At 35.3% G+C, this 20,016-nt stretch overlaps 1 non-coding gene across 1 annotated transcript; it reads right to left on the minus strand.

Annotated features, from left to right (window-relative positions):
• Positions 1-1,519: 1,519 nt before the first annotated feature.
• LOC128222669 (small nucleolar RNA SNORD61) lies at positions 1,520-1,592 on the minus strand. The gene has a single exon (XR_008259200.1). It is a non-coding gene; the product is annotated as a small nucleolar RNA SNORD61 (small nucleolar RNA).
• Between the last annotated feature and the right edge of the window lie 18,424 nt (positions 1,593-20,016).

The following is a 20,016-nucleotide window of genomic DNA, read 5'->3' on the forward strand; positions in this document are numbered from 1 at the left end:
ATAAAAATGCGCATCTGCTTCTACAAATTGAAAGTAAGTACAAATGTGTTATAAAATAATGACTATCCCTATTGTTAAACTTTGACATGACCCAATTTAACATCGATCAGCTGTTGAAACACGTGTTTTCGAATACACAAGAATGCAATGTAGAGCTAATTTCTGCCCTTGTTAACTTCAGTTTAAAACAACATTCCTGAATAATGTCATTTATATTTCAGTGTTTGTCTGACGAATCGGAACATTCTGGCTTCAATTAAAATGAGTTTGAGACATTGAGTACGACGTCGAGAATTCAGACCTCGGCGTCACGCACACAAGGATACGAGAAATGAGGATTTTTAAAATCAAACCCAAATGACAATACATGGACATGCAATAAACGATATAAATTTAGTAAACAATAACATGCAGGCCTCATTTAGTAGTTGAATAATAACTTTATTTGTTCATTGTAGTGTTAAATAACCGAAAGTTATACGTACTGTGACTGTTGATCAACTTTTTTTTTCTTCTGTATCATATATATAAATATACCGTGCTTCTTTGTTGTGAACTATTTTTTAATTCTGTCCATCTTTGTTTCAATTCAGGTTGCATTAAATGAATTATAAAAATATGTTGTTTATATAATATTTCGTGTTGTGTTTGATAAATAAAAGTGTAATAAAAATTAATTTTCATCAAATTTGACATATTTTTCTGTTTGTTTATGAATATCATGCGGAAATAATTTAGATAACAAAATAAAATTTATATGACTGGATTGGAAATTTAATTCTCTATAAACTTTACATTGATGACTTATTGATTAAACCAAAAGAAATACTAAGAAAATAGGTTTGTAATACATTAGGGTTAAAATTCCAATAATATCAATAATCTCCTATGAAGTAGGGGTACTGATATGAACTGATAAGCCATGAACTGGCAGCCTGAAATGGCATAGGTTTACATGAAGTAAAGGGTTAAGCTGTTGTCCAGAATGGCACAAGACAAAAACCATCATATTTATAAAAAAAAAATCTGAGAAATTTCTGCAAAAGGAATAACGTGATCCATCTCAGGTTTACCAAAAAAACAAACACTTTCATACCTTCTTCCAAGGCCATTGGCTGAAATCCAACTTGAAACATAGACACCCAGTTTATCGTTAAATTATTTGAATCAGATACAAATGGCTTGTGCTCCTAGCTAGCTATTCTAATGACTGATTATCCATTTGTCTTAGATCAAAAAGAGAAAAGGCATCCTAAAAACCAAAACTTACATTGTCATTGTGAACAAGTGTGTCAAATTTAATGCTAAAATCTTTAATGATGTTGAAATTTTGCACAAGACTCGATTGAAACAAATACCATATTTTTTTTCATAGCCTGTTACTATAACAGCACAAAAAGAAGAGCTAACATGCCCAGGATCAGTAAAAGGCCTGCCACCAAACTCATTTTGTGGTACCATGGATGTTAAATTTGGGGCCGCAAATAGACAGCATATATCAAGAAAACCACCATATAAACCTTTCAGAACTTCTTAGAGGACAATGTTTGACTTCCACATGGATCATTGGTACAATCACAGTTCATCATAAAGGATTTACTTTCTTAGCACTATACAATATCAAGCTAGACTAAAACTCATTCATTCTTTTGGTCCTAGTTCAGATTTAATGCATCATGAATGCATCTGGTTGAAAAGATTTTTGGAGCACCGGCTATTTGTGTCTATGGAATAATCAAATACATAGGCTTGATGCAATACCTGAAGTTTTGCTATGTAAACCTCTATGTTTTGCAGCACTAGAATTTATAAAGTCATAGAAGAGATGTGACAATAAATTGAGTCCAATAGTCAAAAAAATAAGTAAAAACCATGTCTTGAGGCCCAAGGTTCCAAGAGACCTAACCATGGCATCAAACATTACAAGACAGACTTCAAATACATGAAAAAAGCTTTATCAATAAATGTTGTTGGTATGGTCAATAAGACATGTTCACTCAGGATTTAAACTAGATGTTGTATGTTTGCTTCTGACTGTCAGGCTTATGCATTACACTCTGTCAATGACATTATTAGTGTGATATGCAGAATTGTTGTCTGAAGCAACAATTATGGTATTCGTGGCTTTGCAACAAGACTTGTTTGTAACAAATTGTTTGCTGCTTTGCTGGTAGTCCAGTGGCTCAAATTGTTTTTAATTTGTTCACTGTAGTGTTATAATAATGAAATCACACCATACCTTGTTTGGTTCATTATCAAGATTGCCTCCCTCGATGTTTTTCCAGTTGTGTGTCTATTCCAAGCTTTGACAACAGCTCTCAGGTAATTCCTGAAAACAACAGTTTTATAAATTAACAGCAAGATAGAGGCAACGTGCAAGTGACCAAGGGCATTATTTTCAATCATTGCACATGCTTGTCAAAGTCAGAAAAATGTTTGATTAAAAAACATTGAAATTATGAGAAACTTCATGTTTATAAAATGTTTATTTTTCATCTGAAAGCACAAAATATATTATCTCTATACACAAACTTCCCACATTTAACTCAGTTTTGCTCCTAATTTTCAAATTTTAAGCGAGCACTTTGCATCAGCGATGTAAAGAATTCTTAAGATGCATATACACAGATAATATGAATATCTCCTACTACTGATCTCAATGCCGTTATAAATCATTACAATTCATTACTGAAATCCAGGACCTGTAAGCCTGATTGATATGGTCTCTTTCTGCATGGCTGCAGTTAAAAGATCCCATGAAGACTTCATGTAACTCTATACCATTTCTTACAAGTGTCCTATTATCCAAAAATATCCATGAAGACCTTTGTATGAAACATTATATTGTATGTAATCAAAGATTTTTGTGTGCAAATTTTACATGAATCATATTTAGTCCACATCTTATAGCAGGCATTTTCCTGTTATTCAGAACATGTACCTAAATTGGGGAAATTTATCATTAAAATCATTGAATTGGCAATTGGTCATATATGACAAGTATATCTACCTGACAATGCCTAGAAAAAGGCCTTAATATTTTAACTGAGGATAGGATTTTGAATCTGCTATGAAATACTTGTTTCTTCCTTTTTTAATAACAAGATTAACAAGATCACAAACATTACTATAAGAAAGTTACATGTACTTCCATGTTCACAATTATAAAAGAGTTTAAACTATTTACAAGCATTAGAAACACTTGTCATTGCAAAAGCAAGATTTGAATTCTGCATCAAAATAAACTTACAGTAATCAGAAACAACAGCATTCCTCAAGTTTATTTTCTAAGTCTTTTACTAAACTTAAATAGTCCAATAGTTTGGGACAAACACTGAGGAAAGCCTAATATATACATATATAAAGCAGTGTTCCTATACACGATCATGTTCAATGTAAGAACTTCCCTCTAAAACCAGCTTGTATGTCTCAACTTGCAGTGTTTGAATTATAAACACAGATTAAACAGAGCTTTTCAATACATCAATACTTGGTAGATATTGGATAATAAAGCCGTATTTACCCTTATCAACTTATCGAAATAGCATTCGAGCAGTTCAACTTTTAAACTTGAAATTTGGTGTAATGAAAATCAATGCATTATTTCTATCCAACAAAAAATTGCCAGACAAAAAGTTTTTCTTACTGAAAATAACTTAAAATTGCAATTAAAGCCAGATCCATGGGCTATTCAGTTAACAAAAAAACTTTTTATACAAAACTAAACCAACATGATGAATCTTATAAAGGATGCTTTTCTTTCATTTAACCCATATTTATTTTTTTCAAACACGTTAACACGTATGATTGAGTACCCATAGAAATATTCTTACTTAATTCAATCATTGTATATATTGAGCCAATCAGCAACTTCTGATTGTCCCCTTTTTATAAATAATTACCAAATGAATTAACAGTATTAAATTTAATACTTTGGAGTATATTTTTTTTCTGGCCTTTTTTTAATAAAACTATTTTTTTCATGGCCTTTTCATAAAGTATTTGTAATGGAATCTATCTTCAAGCGCATCTGTTGATTTTGCATACAAATCATCTGTTCATTATATTCAAAATAGCGGTATCGATTTTACATCAATAGCGAGGTAATATAATAACCCCAAAACCACAATTAAAGAGGTGATGGGTTAAGTTTTAGTGATAAAAAATGTCTGTGTCAAACCACAAAAATGATGCAAGTCTCAATCTGTTCCATTTTTAACTTCGATTTTTTTTTTAACACTTGCTTTCTTGTCCATTCAATATTAAACCTGTGTTTGTTTGAAATACATAAGTAAGTCAAAATCATCAGTGTTTTTACGCCTTCAAATCATCAGCGTTTTTACGCCTCTGCTATCCAGTAAGTAAGAGTCCATCTATAGATGTCTTCCACTCTGAACATGTTTTTGAATCATGCAATTTTCCCCAGTGTTTTTTTGTTCTTTCAACTAATTCTTCAACTGTCGGAGGTATTTTCTTCGAATGAGGGCTACAGGCTTCTCAATAAGTTACTACTTATTCACCTACTTTTCCAAATTTAAACCAGCCCAATTTGCCAACAGAACCTTCCATTTTGGCTTGCTGCTGGTTCTTGTTGAGAACATTGCACGCTGATCACAATGTTTTTCAAGACCACAGTGGTCTGTACAAAACCCAGGGGTAGAGCTTTTATTTTATTTCATCTTCAATAACCTTTTTTCCAACAAGGGCTGATCAGAGGACTATAATTATTGGTGACAGTGACAGACTGTTACAAATCCAGGTAAAGTGCTTCAGTGCTTCACTTCCCTCTTCCAACAAAATTCTTTGAATAAGGGCTGCTCAAAATGTCGCTCTAGAGGAATTAACTTCTTCAAAATCATAGTGGGCTGTTCAAAATCCATGCCACGTACTTCACATCATCTCTCAACAAAATTATTCCAATGATGGCTGCTCCAAATGTTACTCCAGAGGAATATTTTTCTTTAACAAGACAGTGGGTGATGAAGGAGAGAGCTTCGGTCCTTCACCTTATCATGTTACTTTTCTGAGGATTCTATTTTTCAAAGCAGGCTGTTCAAAAAGGCCGGGGCAAGTGCAATACAGACAAGACATGATAACTGCATTTCACCCACTCCAACCCTTCTGAAACGGCCCTCATATTCCAACCACTCCAACCCTTCTGAAACGGCCCTCATATTCCAACCACTCCAACCCTTCTGAAACGGCCCTCATATTCCAACCACTCCAACCCTTCCAAAACAACCCTCACATTCCCACAGAATTGCAGGAACAGTTGAATGGACCAGTTCAAAGCTCAAAATGCATCAGTCTGCTGAATTCTCTACTTGGCCTATATAAATTATACCACACAAGGCCTAATGTACTTCATTTGTCCCTTAAAGGGGCTAGACACCAGATAGTTTTAAAATCGGCAAATACATTATTTGCAAAGAAACAAGCATAGAATTGTCAATACAAGCTAGTACAGGGCTGATAAGAACATCATTTTACATATATTTTGTTGTAGTCTCACCTGAGTTTACCTGTTTAAGAATAGCGCATAATCATCTGGTGTCTAGTCCCTTTGACAGTACAGCCTCAAAATGATTCCACATACTTATGGTTCAATAGTCACTTCTCAGGGTCTCCATTTGCTCAAGTTTACAAAACTGCAGTCAACAGTCTATACCATTTGTTTTTCAACCCATGGATGCAAGGTGCTCATCTTAAGGGTAGCTGTTCAGAGGCTGTTGGGCAATTGCGCTCAATTTGAAATGCTTATTACTGTTTTTACCAGGGCCGCAAAACAGAAGTCCAACTCGAATCACAAATCTAAAATATCCTGTTAAGCAGTTAGAATAACATTTTGACCATACAAGCAATTGCTTTCCTCACATTATGTGCTTTCCATATCTTGGACATTCTACTGAATGTGCATCACTTGAACAGTGTTCCTATTTCAGTCGTCTAAGTAAGTCCTTCTGAGGAACAAATGCTTGGCAGCAACATTTTTAATATGCCATTTTGCAGGTCTATGCTTACTTTGACCACGGCCATTCACTACAATGTCTCACCTTCATGAAACTGATGCAGTCAAGTTTCAAGTGTAGCAACAACCAGTCAAATACTGTACAGCACAATAGTCCAGCTAGTCACATCTTAATCTACTTAAGTACTTATACTGGGCATAATTGGGGGAACAATAACATAAAAAAAAATTCACTTACCGTTCCACTCTTTGGACCAGTTTCATTCTATTGGCTGTGGAACTGCCATCCTTGGCCTGCAAATGAAAGATCCAAATCATATTATTGTTACCAAAATACTGATAATCTGTTTTTAATGCCATATTGGTGACAAATCGCCTTCAACAGACATTATGCCTTGATATTTATCATGTTTTCATTGCATCAAAGGCTTCTCTGTTCTCAGTTTTTGTCTTTAGAGGGGTAAAACTCTACTATAAGAAAAACTTGTCCTTGAAATGCATGTGCATAATTTCATTTGTTTCAGTAATACTAAGGTTAAGTAAATATCTTGATTTTTGTTATGAGCAAGTTAAAAGAATTTTAAGGTTAAGACCAAGGCTATGACAATACCTTTCTGCTATGATAGATACACATCAATCAACTGTTCCCAGAGGAATTCAAATCATCTGATTAAGCATAGCAAGTTGAAGACAGATACCTCCATTAAGTTCCTAAATCCTTATTATCATCCAAAATTGGATCAATGATCTTTCAATGAATCAATATGTTCCTCCAGTTTTATTTTCACTTTGACACTCATTGAATAAATCTGTCATCTTCATTAAATTAAATAAGTATAACCATTACTCCTTATTATAATAAACATCAATGTGGCTACAATTGACAAAGTTCCTCTTCAATCATAGTGACCTACACGCTTCGAATAATTATACCAATATGGTTAAAACTGTAACAGTTCTTTATATCATTAAGTGACCTACACCAAACATGTCCACAACTGAACTTGGTAGCAAATTAGATTAGGAGTACCAGTAAGCCTTCCAATGTTTTATACCAATTTCCCAATAATCTTGAGCAAATATTTGAGTTTCACTCTCCCTTGTCTTGTGTTGAATATTTTAAGATAACAAGACTAGTCCTGCAGCAGAGTGTACAACCTGATTCCAGTACTTTTAAAATGCAAGATTACATTTTTAATGAAACCAAAATTTGTGCAAGTAGTAAATCCAATAAAAAAATAATCCTGAATTCTTGGTATATTATATGGTTAGGTAGAAAAAACATTGCCAACATTGTTTTAAGCTTGGCGTTTGTGACCGACCGTATAACCATTGATTTTTTATATATGTTTGTTGCAAGGTATAAAATTTGATGTTCAAGATTTCATACAGTCATATTTTTAGATCACTAGTTTTAAAAATTAAGAAGCTTGATTACAAGGGGTTGACAGTCTTACATCAAGAGGTCAAAGGGATCGACAGTCATACATTAATGTTTCATTTCTTCTCATTCTGTAACAGTAATCAAAATTTGACTTCTGGATGAACAAGCTCAAATTCTTGACTATTGCTTGGCATCAAATTTTTGAACAAGCCCTGCTTTATAAAATTCAGAATTTGAGCAAGCCCGGAAGACATTTAACCAGTGCATTGCTTGCGGGCTCATGTTAATTTCGACCAGTGCTGTAATAACATAAAATGTTCATGCTCATAAACACAAGAAAAGATTAACCAATCAACTACAAAGCAACACTAGTCCATTACCCCAATAACTGATTCTCTACGACTATCTGGCTTAAACAAAGTACCAGTACAAATATCTACCATCTATACAGATTAACAAAAATTTAATCCTGTATTAATCTTTCCACCAGCCCATGTTACATACATTCTATTTAGTACCTGAATTCAATACCGTCCATAATCAACTGCGACCATATGAAGAAACAAACAAATAGAACAATAGAAACAAGATATCAATAAATGGACATTGAACTGTAAATTCTACAGAATGACAAACTTGATAAAAACCTATACCAAGTTATCACCAATCTTACACAAACTTGGAAACCATTTTCTGTCTGTAACCCGCAGGTTATCTTAAACCCTAAGGAACTGCTACAGAACAAACAAAGGGAGATAATTCTATATTTACATGCTAAGAAAGGGAAGTTAATCTGATAACAGTTTAAATTGATGGCAATAGAAACCTATGTGCAACAGTTTAATCTGTGATAAGTATGTGTATATAGCAAAACATTAAATCTCTCAGATTTTTAAAAGAAAAGCATAGTCTTGTGCGAAATAAATCTTTGCCTGGCCAATAAAATAAAGCCAAGAATACACTGGTATGGACTTGATAAGAAAATATATACGTCTTTAATATGAATTGAGCAAAAATTCAGCCCATTGCTTGCAGTGTCCAATTCCAACTCAACCCGGGTAAAACTGTCATGGATTGGTTACAACTCTTGATTCTGGCCCTGGCTTTTTAGAAATTATATAAGTTAAGGTCGTCACTGAAGTCTGAAAAATGCATGTTTTTCAGACAATATATGTAGATGAATTGTTTAATAATCCAAAGCATTCATTCAAGCCTGATTTCTCTTGACAAGAGTTTGTGTGTGATGAAACAAATTGCAGATAGAAGTAGGAGTCTTGTGTGTGTTTGTGTGGACCAGAAATTGAAAATCAGAAAGTTGAAAACTGTTGTAATACCAGTGAAAGTTTCAAGACACTACCATTTTCCTATTGTTTCCAGTTGTTTCCCCTTTCTTGTTATAAGCCGAGTTGAATAATAAGTGACCTACACAAAATTTAACTACCAGAAGGAAATACAGCGAGTAAAGCATAAAGTAGTTATGTGGATACAAAACATACTTTTATTAGGAAAAATACATATATGAACTGTTGTCAGTGAGTGATATATTCTATTTTGTTGGCGTGGCCTTGCCCAAGTTCACAAACACCTGTTTGTTGGACATCTGCTTTCAAAGCATCCATGATAAAAAGGCGTGCAATAATTAGCTGATGCATGACCCAATTATCGGGTCAGGAGATTACCAATTATGAAAACACATGTCATCTGCTAATGAAAATATATTTCTCAGACCCAATTATCGGGTCAGGAGATTACCAATTATGAAAACACATCATCTGCTAATGAAAATATATTTCTCATACCTCTTCATTACACAAACAAACAAGGAGCTGTCAAATGACAAGGTTCAGGGCAAGATGAAAAGGAATCAGAGAATTTTGGGCAGTCAAAGGGACAGCAAGGCATGGAAATGAAGAAATGACCTGCATAAAAGACAAACGTGGCGCTGTCTGCTACTGTAATGTAAACATGTGTCTAAAAAGCAATAGTAATATCTCATACTTGACGTGATAAAGAAATGACTGCCATGGGATACTGGCTTTTGGCTCTAAACTAGGGAGGATACTGTCATTAATAATTAATTGTATTTTAACAATATTGTATTGACAATACACAGCTTATGTACTAGTTGATCGACAGCAAGAAGGCGTGTAAACCCACCACATTACTCAGTCCGGACAAGCCTTTGGAAAATCCTGGCGGAAACGCTGAAGTGGTGTGCATGATTGTATAGAAAATGTTGATAATAGTAAAAAGCTTCAGCAACTTGCTTTGCAAAAAGGCAGGAGTGCCTGAGCCAGCTAAAAAAGTTAATGTGTGTGTGCAGAGTGAAGTGTAATTGGGTCGAGCAGTCCATATAGCTCAGTTGAAATAGTGCCATCTCTCACAATACAAAAAAGAAGTAGAAACAAAACGACATGGATATCATGTATCTTACAGTCCAAATATTTACGTTTATAATATGGTCAATACTTCACATACAATTGTTTTGTCATTTTGGGCCAGTTATTCTGATTGGGATTTCGGGTTAAAGCATTCAACATCCATAAAAGATCATAAAAACAAGCCATTTGTCAATTATGGTTTTTTTTGTTCTTCATATGTGGACCTCATTATGATAGAAGATTTAACCATTTGTATGTAAGTTTTAGTAATCTTACCTGTAGGATACCTGTAGGATGATTTTGGGTTCTGTATAAGGACTTGTGCCCTTTTTAAACCCCTCTTCGTCTAAACTTGTTTCGTCACAATCTATCTTCGGAGCTCATAAAATCTTATCGTGTAAAGGTTGTTGGTAACAGTTATGAGTATATATGATTAAATTACAGCTGTCCATAGACAACTTTGATACAGGTCTCAAAACTGGTACAGCATGTCTCCTTGCCAGTGGCGGTCCAACCTTACTTTAAATGATTCTACATCTTCAGCATCTATCACATGTTGAGGCAAGTCATTCCACACTTGTATAACACGACGAGAAAACTGGTGCTGGCAGAAAGTGGTCCTAAATCTGGGTTTTTCAAGCTTTAAGTTATGCCCTCTTGTTGATGAAGCGTAGCAAAAGAATCTTTCAAAGTCACAATCATCGATACCTTTTTAATGCACCAGTCAATTGTAACCACGGCTTCCCTTGGTCCGGGGATATACCGGGGATAGCCAAAGCGATGGGCCATGTTTTCAGCCTCCCTGTGGCCCCGCAGTGCCAGTTAATGCGTTGGTTTTGTCTTCAAGCCAAATATAGCAGGAATTGACCTTACTTAGGGTCCCTGAGGTGCAGGGGCATTTGGCAGTAATTCAACCATCAGTCCCCACAAAGCGAGAATTTGGCTGGAGTCCAAAGTCCCCACTATTCCCCGGAATTTGGAGGGCCGTGGTTACAATTGACTGGTGCATAAATATAACAAACTTTTTGATATTAAAAATTTTAGTCCATGTCATATTAAGCTTTGTTTACCTATAAAAGGTAAAGTCTGCTTTGGAATGCGTTTAGTGCTTGTTTTGTGCAAGATAGTTTAGCAGTTACATGGAGAATCTAAATATAACCCTTTAATATCTATTTCAAAAATCAAATTCTTTTCTAAAGTCAACTTGAATTTTTTTCAGTGCGAGTTAAATATATCTGAAGGATAAACAGTGTGCAATAAGATCAGTAACACTTCATATTTATTATTTTACAAAGAAAATCAACATTCCCCACCCACCTGACCCTGCCTGTCAAACTTTTTCAAGTTTTTTTGTTTGTTAGACAACTACATCTGGAACACTTATTGTTCCTTGCGTTTTACTTACTTAACCAACAGTCTTTACAAATATATTTCTTTAAAAATAGGAACCTAATTATAAGTTAAACTCTTCCACATGACAGTCAAAATAATTCCTCAAATTCCATTCCAAAAACCATGCCGTTGTTGTCCCAGTTATTTTTACAAAGACGACAAACCTTTCAGTATAAAAACAACTCTACACAAGGGACGACAATTAATATTGCTGGTGTTGTTTTAAAGAAAATTAGTTAATGTTTTTGATTAAATTGACCCCGACTGAAATATAAGCAAAATTACCAAGTAAACTGTGTTGAAAGTTTTCGCGCGAAGTCTTCGGTATTTTATCAATGGCGGCCTTGACATGTGCTCCCAGAATGCCTTGCGTCGCACCTGTAAATATTTGGTGTTGCTTGGTTTTTATTGTCAAGGTGTTTTTTCCTTTATGTATATGTTCTTCTGTCCATCTCAACATTTGAACTTAATGCTATAATTTTAAATCACAATGACTAAAGTAATAATGGTTTCCCTTAAAATATTTTGTATGCTGATTAAAATATGTCGTTTTCAAACAGAATCGACTTTTATCAAGATTGATCATAAGTGCATCGTCTTGACACAATCATGTATTAATTATGTGATTTATGTCAAGTCACATACATGTAAACCTCTATGTTAATGCAAAATAATGAGCATACATTTTATATTGCACCATCAATGAATAGTATAAAGTAGTGTAGTATAAGATATTAATCTATACGTACGTAACGAGGGTACGCCTTATTAAGATGCATTATTAAAGAGGCACAACGTATAGGCTGATGGCACACTAAAGGTTGATAGCACACTATATATTGATGGTACACTATAGGTTGATGGCACATTATAGGTTGGTGACAAACTATAGGTTGATGGCACACGTACTATAGGTTGATGGCACACTATAGATTGATGGTACACTATAGGTTGATGGCACACTATAGGTTGATGGCACACTATAGGTTGATGGCACACTACAGGTTGATGGTACACTATAGGTTGATGGCACACTATAGGTTGATTGCACACTATAGATTGATGGCACACTATAAGTTGATGGTACACTATAGGTTGATGGCACACTATAGGTTGATAGTACACTACAGGTTGATGGTACACTATAGGTTGGTGTCACACTATAGGTTGATGGCACACTATAGGTTGATGGCACACTATAGGTTGGTGTCACACTATAGATTGATGGCACACTATAGGTTGATTGTACACTATAGGTTGATGGTACACTATAGGTTGATGGTACACTATAGGTTGGTGTCACACTATAGGTTGATGGCACACTATAGGTTGATGGTACACTAAAGGTTGATGGTACACTATAGATTGACCGCACACTATAGGTTGATTGCACACTATATATTGATGGCACACTATAGGTTGATGGTACACTATAGGTTGATAGTACACTATAGGTTGATGGTACGCTATAGGTTGATGGTACACTATAGGTTGATGGCACACTTTAGATTGATGGCACACTATAGGTTGATGGTACACTATAGGTTGGTGTCACACTATAGATTGATCGCACACTATAGGTTGATGGCACACTATAGGTTGATGGTACACTATAGGTTGATGGTACACTATAGTTTGATGGTACACTATAGGCTGATGGCACACTAAAGGTTGATGGCACACTATAGGTTGATAGCACACTATAGGTTGATGGTACACTATAGTTTGATGGTACACTATAGGCTGATGGCACACTAAAGGTTGATGGCACACTATAGGTTGATAGCACACTATAGGTTGATGGCACACCATAAGTTGATGGTACACTATAGGTTGATGGTACACTATAGGTTGATGGCACACTATAGGTTGATAACACACTATAGGTTGATAACACACTATAGGTTGATGGCACACTATAGGTTGATGGCACACTATATGTTGATGGTATACTAAAGTTTGATGGCACTATAAAGGTTGATGGAAAACACAGGTTGATGGAAAAATATGGTTGTTGACACAAAAAAGGTTGTCGGCGCACTTTAGGTGATAGGTTGACGACACAATAAAGGTTGCTGGCAAACTACATGTTGACAACACCATAAAGGTTGATGGCAAACTATAGGTTGACGACACAATAAAGGTTGATGGCAAACTATAGGATGACGACACAATAAAGGTTGATGACAAACTATAGGTTGACGACACAATAAAGGTTGATGACAAACTATAGGTTGACGACACAATACAGGTTACTAGCAAACTATAGGTTGACGACACAATAAAGGTTGATGACATACTATAGGTTGACGACACAATAAAGGTTGATGGCAAACTATAGGTTGACGACACAATAAAGGTTGATGACAAACTATGGTTTGACGACACAATAAAGGTTGATGACAAACTATAGGTTGACGACACAATAAAGGTTACTAGCAAACTATAGGTTGACGACACAATAAAGGTTGATGACAAACTATGGTTTGACGACACAATAATGGTTGATGATAAACTATAGGTTGACGACACAATAAAGGTTGATGGCACAATATAGGTTGACGACACAATAAAGATTGATGACAAACTATAGGTTGACGACACAATAAAGGTTGATGGCAAACTATAGGTTGACGACACAATAAAGTTTGATGGCAAACTATAGGTTGACGACACAATAAAGGTTGATGGCACAATATATGTTGACGACACAATAAAGGTTGATGGCAAACTATAGGTTGACGACACAATACAGGTTACTCGCAAACTATAGGTTGACGACACAATAATGGTTGATGGCACAATATAGGTTGTTGGCGCACTTTAGGTTGACGTCACAATATAGGTTGACGACACAATAAAGGATGATGACAAACTATTGTTTGACGACACAATAAAGGTTGATGACAAACTATGGTTTGACGACACAATAAAGGTTGATGACAAACTATAGGTTGACAACACAATAAATGTTGATGACAAACTACGGTTTGACGACACAATAAAGGTTGATGACAAACTATGGTTTGACGACACAATAAAGGTTGATGACAAACTATAGGTTGACGACACAATAAAGGTTGATGACAAACTATAGGTTGACGACACAATAAAGGTTGATGACAAACTATGGTTTGACAACACAATAAAGGTTGATGACAAACTATGGTTTGACGACACAATAAAGGTTGATGACAAACTATGGTTTGACGACACAATAAAGGTTGATGACAAACTATGGTTTGACGACACAATTAAGGTTGATGACAAACTATGGTTTGACGACACAATAAAGGTTGATGACAAACTATTGTTTTATTAACATATCTGCAGCAAATATTAAATCAGCTTAAATTTATTTAAAAAGTGTGATAGTTGGTGGTATTTAAACATAGAGGGAGTTGAATATTATTGACGTTTTATATATTTCTGTCTTATAAAATATAACATGGGCACAACATGGAAGCATAAACTACAACAACAACATTTACGTTCCTTACGTGCAATATTATTTCTAGCATATCGTCCAGTTTGATTTCTTTACTGGTGCACTTACATCCGTAAAAGAAAAAAAGATAAAAACCCGATATTTACTTTGGTAATTTATTCAAATAGCTTTCATAGAGGATTTTTTTTTAAATCGTTAAACATATCAAGAACAGAACCATTCCTTAATGATGCATGCCATTCCTGTTTATATGTGTATATAACTCTATATTTGAATTTCTGAGCAAGAGCATTTACATTTATATTTTGTACATTATCATATACATACCCAAACCTAAACGCATTTAAGAGTTTTCTAATATAATCACCTGGGGCGGTATTCATAAAACTTCTTAAGTATTTTCCTAAATTAAGATGATTTCTTAAAAAAGTCATAGGCATATGAAAACAAATGTATACGTATTTTTAAAATTAAAGATTTTTTTTTCAATAAGGTCAATATAAATAATATATTTTGGAAATTCTTTATTTTTAATTTAATATGACTCAAGAGATAATAAAATTAGGAAAGTGCCTTAAGTTAGGAAATGACTTAAAAAGTTTTATGAATACCGCCCCTGGTTAGAATATCCTTACTGCTATTAGCTAGTACTTGTAAATATACAGCTCTTAACACTATTTTAATTGTGTTTGCCAATTTCAACCATTACTCAATTATCCGTATATACACATACATATATATATATATATATATATATATATATATATATATATATATATATATATATATATATATATATATATATATAACGGGTATCTGCCTTGTTCTCTATAAACACTTACAGCACAAGGGTTAGCACAAGTGTTTTATAGTTCGAACGTGTAATTATGTTTTATAAAACATCAACTGTTTTTTTTTTATTTCTTTTCAATTAGTATAACCTCATATTCCGCCTGAATAATTAAATATGGACTCTACAAAAGCATCAAACAATTGGCAAAAAATGTAAGTTTTTTCCCGCCAAATATTCCTGATTTAAAGCATACTTACCAGTGTAAATAAAAACAACAACACCTAAGTGATTAAACTCATTTACGACCTCGCTGCTCTAGCCACCATATTTCCAGTTTCCGTGTGGCAACAATATATGTTGATTGCCCGCGTTTACGGAATACCATAATTTTGGCCTTCGCAATGATAATTTTAAGACCTCATGTATGAAAGTCCTATTTTGTACAACAGGGGTAACAACTCTTTTGCAAACCTAATGATTTTATACATTTCTTCACCCAAAACACGCCGTATATCATTTGGTTTACAATAGGTAGCCCCTTCCATTGAAATTTGTGTTCTAATTGCTTTTTGACAAACCAGGACATTGCCTCGGTCATTCCCTTTCGAGTTTGTTTTCAATGGAAAATGGCCGTGTAGTTCCAAATGACATCCGAGTTGATTCCCATAGAAAATAGCTGAGGTATTCCAAATGGATGTTGTCCCTGTTTAATTGACCGCCGCTATTTTCTCAAATAGGCTGATACGCGCCACCGAGACAATCACAGTCAATCATATTTTGATTCACAGACTATTAAAATCGTTTCATTATTTGTTACGCATGATTTGGGTAGAAAAAGCGAGTATTCGGTACTCAACGGGTACTCGGGTATAAGTTTTGCGAGAATGTGAGACATACAACTATCCTGGCTAATAGTGGATGTCAGACGAAATATTGAGCCAAAAATGGCATCGTTCGCACTGCAACAGGAGATCACCTTCGGCTACATAACTGTTCCAAATTATTTCATACATTTTCTTACTGTCCAGAAAGTTGTCATTTTGCTAAGATTCGCTAGCGCATACACATCCTCTCGCGCACTGGATACACTAGGACGAGGTGGTCGAGTTCATCGTGTGGTATTGCGAGGTTTCAAACATTATTTTTTATAAATCATTTCACAATGACTGACACAAATAGTTTTGATATACATATTTTACGATAGAAAGAACGAGGAGATGCCGTAATGCAAGTGCGTTTTAAAGGGGCTAGGCACCAGGGGCAGTGATTACGAACAGTCTCAAGTCTGAGTTCAGACTCAAGACTCAACATAACAAAACTTAATTTCATTGTAATTTTCCTTCTATCAGAGCATTGATGGTAAACTTTGCTGAAATATATTACTGTTTGAATGTTTTACTATTGTTTACATAAATTTTGTAAAAGAAATGGAATAAATATGATTTTTGTTCCTTTATAAAAATGCTTATCTGAGTCTGAGTCTAGACTTGGACTTGAGACTGTTCGTAATCATGGCCCAAGGTTGTCTCAAAATCGGAAAATATATTATTTCTACAAGACAAGCCTAGAATTGTCAAAACGAGCTACCATGAGGCCGATAATACATACTTGATTATACATAATACATGATTAAAATAATATTTTGTCGCTGCCTCAGCTGTGTTTACCCGTTTAAAAAAACCCATAATGGTTACCCAATTTATAGATAATGGTTATCATATCAATGTCACGTGAATAGTACAGATACATATACCAATGCTATGTTTTAATTAACTGGGATTTACGTGGTAGACAGACCCAGTTATTTTCGAATTGGAAACAAAATAAGAAATATAAACTGCAAAAGATGCACGTGTCGTAATGAGCTGTACACAACGATATTAATTTTAAGTAAGCATTTGAAAATATTCTTTTTTTCTTGCAATTGTTTCATCTGGTTTCTAGTCATTTTAAAATCGCAACTCAAATGCTAATAAAATACGAACATATTTTCATATGGAAATTTGATCTGGACAAACATTTGAAACACCAAGACTACCACAGGGGATGCAAACATTCGCCCCTTATTCTCAGTTGGTCAGGAAGCAAAACTGATTATGTTAACCAGATGTATGACCTTGCCAGACAAGTCCATGCATATTGGCATGTTTTGGGCAACATGTGTACTAAGTTTTATATGAACATGTTACAAAATGTTTGTTTTTACTCCGCTGTCCGCTCCACACGCCGTCTTCGATTTATATAAATAACATAAGTATGGCAGTTTGATAGACGATTATTGTTTGTTTTAATGCAAGATAGCAATGTATTTCACAGAGTGAAATATCAAAAAAAGGTAATCATATTCCTAACAGACATATGAAATGACAGCTAATTGTGTTTTTTTCCAAAAATCTCACAACAATTATATAAAATCGTAGCGTCATTGTTGAAATTATGGCCCAGCCCTGTGCGCGCTGACGTTTGATTTGGACGTGAGAGTGGGCTTCAATTCAAAACGGTGAAACATGTAATATTCTATAAATTCCGTTACTGAATTTAGACAGTTTTAGGCATAGACTTGATATCTAGAGTATTGTGCAGATGTTTTTCATGCTATGTAAACGCTATGAGTTTGAACCAGTTTAAGGGTGAAGATTGCCTTGAATGGTTACTGAAAATGCTATGAGTTTGAACCAGTTTTCGTTACCGAATGCGTTGATATGATTACCGATAACGCTATAGATTAAAACCAGCTTTCGGGTGCTGTATGCTTTAGAATTGATATTGAAAACGCTATAGGTTTGAACCAGTTTTCGGTCGCAGATTTCTGTGGTATAGTCGGTGAAAACACTGCGAGCTTGAACCAGTTTTCGGGTGCAGACTTTCTTGGTAGTGTCAACGAAAACACTGCGAGCTTGAACCAGGTGAAGACTTCCTTGGTTTTATTGGTGAAAACACTACGAGCTTGAACCAAATTTCGGGTACTCACTGCCTTGGTTTTGTTTGTGAATACACTATGGGCTTGAACTAGTTGGCGTGTAGTGACTGCCCTGGTATAGTCAGTGAAACACTATGGACTAAGCCAGATTTCGGGTAGTGACTGCCGTGGTTATTTCTGTGAAGACACTATGGGTTTGAACCAGTTTTCGTATGTTGACCGCCATGGTATAAGGCTATGGGTTAGACATTGTTTTTTTAGAGCTGACTGCCTTGGTGTTGATTTTGGGTGCTGACTGCTTTAGTATGGTTTTTAAAAACGTTTAGGACTTGAACATGCTTTCAGGAGCTGACTGCCTTAGTATTGTTAGTGAAAGGAACATGGGTTTGAACCAGTTTTCGGGATTTTCGGTGTGGTTAGAGAAAACGCAATTGGTTTTAACCAGTTTTTGATACTGCATTGGTAATGTTAGTGAAAATTTAATCTGTTTAAATCAGTGTTCTTGTGCTGAGAGCCTTGGTATTGTTTGTAAAAACACTATGACTTTGAACCAGTTTTCTGTACCGACTGTTTTGGTATGGTTGGTGGAAACGCTATGGGCTTAACGAGTTTTCGGGCGCTGACTGCTTTGTTATGGTGGTTAAAACGCTATGACTTTGAACCAGTTTTCAGGTACTGACTGCTTTGTAATGGTAAGTGGAAACGCTACGAGTATAATGAATTTAAAACAGTTATCGGGTGCTGACTGCTCTGTTATTGTTAGTGGAAACCATATGACTTTGAACCAGTTTTCTGGTGCTGACTGCTTCGGTAAAATAAATGGACAGCTATGACTTTGAACCAGTTTTCTGGTGCTGACTTCTTCGGTATGATAAATGGACGGTTACGACTTTGAACCAGTTTTCTGGTGCTGACTGCTTCGGTATGATAAATGGACAGCTATGACTTTGAACCAGTTTTCTGGTGCTGACTGCTTCGGTATGATAAATGGACAGCTACGACTTTGAACTAGTTCTCAGGTCCTGACTTCTTCGGTATGATAAATGGACAGTTACGACTTTGAACCAGTTCTCAGGTCCTGACTTCTTCGGTATGATAAATGGACAGTTACGACTTTGAACTAGTTCTCAGGCGCTGACTGCGTGGGTATGATAAATGGACAGCTACGACTTTGAACCAGTTTTCAGGCGCTGACTGCTTAGGTATAATAAATGGACAGCTACGACTTTGAACCAGTTCTCAGGTGCTGGCTGCTTTGAACCAGGTTTTGGGTGCTTACTAACTTGATATGGTAAATGCACAGCTATGGCTTTGAACCAGGTTATGGGTGCTTACTGTCTTGGTATGGTAAATGCACAGCTATGGCTTTGAACCAGGTTATGGGTGCTTACTGTCTTGGTATGGTAAATGCACAGCTATGGCTTTGAACCAGGTTATGGGTGCTTACTGCCTTGGTATGGTAAATGCACAGCTATGGCCTTGAACCAGGTTTTGGGTGCTTACTGCCTTGGTATTGTAAATGCACAGCTATGGCTTTGAACCAGGTTATGGGTGCTTACTGGTAAGTTAAAAGGCGTTGGGCTTGAACCAGTTTTTTCGGGTGCTGGTAAGGTCAATGAAAATACATGTACCAAGTTTAATTTGAGTATCTAAAAGGCTAAGATATATTGAATATCTAAATTATTTTTAGACTGATGGTCTAAGATAAAGTTTTTCTATGACTTCATCCT

The sequence above is a fragment of the Mya arenaria genome, chromosome 16 (genome assembly GCF_026914265.1).
Source record: "Mya arenaria isolate MELC-2E11 chromosome 16, ASM2691426v1".
Lineage (NCBI taxonomy): Eukaryota > Metazoa > Mollusca > Bivalvia > Myida > Myidae > Mya > Mya arenaria.